Raw genomic sequence first — 3,624 nt, forward strand, 5'->3', positions numbered from 1 at the left:
CTTCACAGGACCCCCTTTGTGTGTCCTTTGTCTGGCCTTTCTTACCAACCCTTCTGTCCGGCTGCCTCGGGCCTCCTCTTGGTAAACTTGGCGCCAGTTTCCCTGACCCTATGTGGTGCCTTCCTAGCGGGTGTAGCGAGGGGCTGCGCCACATAAAATGTCACAGCCTCCTGTTTCTAGCTGAGGGTCGTTTCCTGCCTCCACTAGTTTCGGGGACCGGTCTCCCCCTTTGGCCTGACCCCTCCACGCAGGTGGATTCGGGCGTGCGGTGGCGACTCGCCCGTCCGCACCCCTGAGATCCCTTCGTTCAACGTTCCTGGAGCCTTCTCCGCTCCTCTTCCTTCCTTCTCCCTCTTCCAGGCCTGGGCCTCTGTTACTAGGCCCGCCTCCGGAGCAGAGCTCATGCAGAGCCCCTGCTCCCTGCCACTTCTGCTCAGACTTCTCTGCACTGAACTAAGATGGTGCCCACCTTTTATACTCCCTTCTCAATGCACCCAGGAACTGCTTCCTCCCTGCTCCTGAACTACAGGGTTCCCCTTCCTCAGTGTTCCCTCCCCCCACTCCAGCCAGGGACAGGGACTGTCGTGCCCATCTCAGGGGCATATTGGTCGCCCTGCCCCACGGCAATGTGGTGTAATGCATGCAGGTGTCGGGTCCTGATCCACACTACATCCCCTCAGGGTGCTACAGTTCCATTTATCTTCAGCCTAGGTGACGTATTGCGATACAGGGCCGTGATTTTGTCTATAAAAGGGTCCCCTAGACCCCTACCCCATGCTTTTTAAGAGAATCATATATTGCTTGCCAGGAGACTCTATGGAATGCTTTCTCAGCATCCAACGAGAGTATCTAATTACAAATTTTTAACTGCATCTAGCCCAGGAAATACTTTGTGCCTAGTAGCAGTGTCTGCTAGTCAGCGGATTATCCCGGCTGTTAACCAAGCTACACCACCTGTAGTTTGGACACTTAATTTTTTCAAAGGAAATGCTTCGGGACCACGGGATACTCAGTGAAGAGCATCAGGAGGCACCGCAAGGCATAGGGGATGGGACTGGCAGTAGGATGACTTGCGGTGGACAGCCGAGCTCGATCCTTATAAAAGCTTTTTAACTGCAGCAGCTTTAGTGGACGCTACTGGAGCTGGAATTACGCGGCTGCTGGCATGAGACTTGCCCTCCAATAGATCCTTGTAAATGGATTTAAAGTGTATTCATTCAAATTAGAGAGACAATTTAAATTAAAAAGCTTAGAGCTGCCTCCACCACAGGGGAACTCGCTCGACCCACCAGCGGACAGGCACCAGTATTGGGAGAGGGGGGCTGGCCGTCAGGGTTCACCGCGGCTCTGGCACAAACCCGGCGACGCGGAGGTGGCACGAGCAGGAGTGGACTGAACGTGTCAGCTTCTCACTTTTTGGATTTTAGAAGGGCATGACATGCCTATATCTGTGTCTCCCCCTCCTTTTACTCCTCCACCTCTTTTCTTTTCGCATGACTATATGTACTTGTCACTTTTCCATGTGTTAGTTGTGTCTTCTGACAAGTTTGTCAGCTTTTGGACACCTTTGAAGGTGTTTTCTATGTGTTTCTATGTGTTTTTGTTTGCCTGCCATTGGTTTTAACGGTGTTTGAAGGTGTTCGACGAACAGTTCGACGAACACACGGGTGTTCGACGAACCGAACCGAACTCGAACACTACGGGGGTGGCTCAACACTAATATTCAGTCCTCCTTTTTTAAGTAAAACTTTAGCAGATTTAACAGCCATAATCCCAAGGCAGTTAAGTGGGTTCATGCATTGGTGGTATAGTGGTGAGCATAGCTGCTTTCCAAGCAGTTGACCCAGGTTCAATTCCCAGCCAATACAAAACGTCGGTGTTTTTTTTTTCAGGCACGTCATACTTTTTACTAACAATTTTGTATGGTTAGTGCAGAAAATGTGAAAAAAATGCTGGGTACCTTAAGCATTTTTGGTATAGTGGTGAGCAAACCTGCCTTCCAAGCAGTTGACCTGCGATTGATTCCCGGTCAATGCAATACTTATGTGGGTTCTTTTTTCCTGGCACGTCTTACTTTTTACTAATAATTTTGTATTGTTAGTGCAGAAAATGTAAGAAAAAAACATGGCTTCTGTAAGTGTTGGTGGTATAGTGGTGAGAATCGCTGCCTTCCAAGTAGTTGACCCGAGTTTGATTCTCAGCCAACGCATGAATTGTTTTTCATATTTGGTGATGCTTTTAGTCTGTTTTAATTTTTCGTGTTAAGTCTCAGGCTCTTCTTTCTTCTTAGAGTTTAGCAACCACGAAAATGAGAAAAAAATTGAATAGAATATTTCTTAGCTTTTTTTCAACTGTCTCATCTAACTGATCTTCTGCTCTTCAGTTGTTGATTAAACACTTTGTAGGGTTAGTCTCCAATATGAAAGCAATGTCAGGGTTGGCATTGGTGTTATGCTGGTGGGTGTAGTTGCTTTTAAAACAATAGGCCATAGTTTAATTCTTGAAGAACTATTTTTTTTTTGCATTTGGTGGTGTTTGGGCTCTTTTTCACTTTCTGTGCTAAGGCTTATGCTTTTATTTCTTTCTTGGTAACACTTTAGCTACCTTAGTTGGCAAAAAGCAAAGCTAATTGAGAGAATTTGTAGGCAGAGGTGGAAAAGCTACATAACTGATTCCAAAAACTCCTCTGTCTTTAGAGTTAGTGTTAAAAATGCCAAAAATGGCAGAGGTCTTTAGGGGTAATTTGGTGCTGGTGCTGACTCTTTGTAATCTTTTTGAGCTAAGGCTCATAGTGTACTTTCTTTCTTGGTAAGAGTTTAGTTACCTTATTGGAAAAAAGTGAAAATAATTGAGAGAATGTAAGAATTGGTGGAAAAGCTCCATAGCTGATTCACAAGAATTCATCTTTGAGTTTTGGACAATGCTTTGCCTTGTTTTTAAACTTTTTAGTAATTGGCTCTTTCAAGACATATTCAGTCCTCCTTTTTTTAAGTAAAACTTTAGCAGATTTAACAGCCATAATCCCAAACCCATCCAGTTTGTTCATGCATTGGTGGTATAGTGGTGAGCATAGCTGCTTCCCAAGCAGTTAACCCGGGTTCGATTCCCGGCCAATGCAATTCTTATGTAGTTTTATTTCTGGCATATCATACATTTTACAAACTATTTTGTAATGTTAGTGCAGAAAATGTAAAAAAAAAAGCTGATCCTGTAAGCATTGGTGGTATAGTGGTGAGCATAGCTGCCATCCAAGCAGTTGACCTGGGTTCGATTCCTGGCCATTGCAAAACATGGGTGTGTTTTTTTTTCAGGCACGTCATAATTTTTACTAACAATTTTGTAGGGTTAGTGCAGAAAATGTGAAAAAAATGCTGGGTACCATAAGCATTTTTGGTATAGTGGTGAGCAAACCTGCCTTCCAAGCAGTTGACCTGCGATTGATTCCTGGTCAATGCAATACTTATGTGGGGGGTTTTTTCCTGGCACGTCTTACTTTTTACTAATAATTTCGTATTGTTAGTGCAGAAAATGTAAAAAAAAAAACATGGCTTCTGTAAGTGTTGGTGGTATAGTCGTGAGAATCGCTGCCTTCCCAGTAGTTGACCCGAGTTCGATTCTCAGCCA

General features: G+C 44.7%; 1 non-coding gene across 1 annotated transcript; it reads left to right on the forward strand.

Moving 5' to 3' along the window:
* The first annotated feature begins 3,046 nt into the window (after positions 1-3,046).
* TRNAG-CCC (transfer RNA glycine (anticodon CCC)) lies at positions 3,047-3,118 on the forward strand. Its single transcript has one exon. It is a non-coding gene; the product is annotated as a tRNA-Gly (tRNA).
* Positions 3,119-3,624: the final 506 nt, after the last annotated feature.

This window comes from Phyllobates terribilis, unplaced genomic scaffold (genome assembly GCF_046119375.1).
Source record: "Phyllobates terribilis strain yellow unplaced genomic scaffold, ASM4611937v1 Scaffold_3__8_contigs__length_932513732, whole genome shotgun sequence".
NCBI lineage: Eukaryota > Metazoa > Chordata > Amphibia > Anura > Dendrobatidae > Phyllobates > Phyllobates terribilis.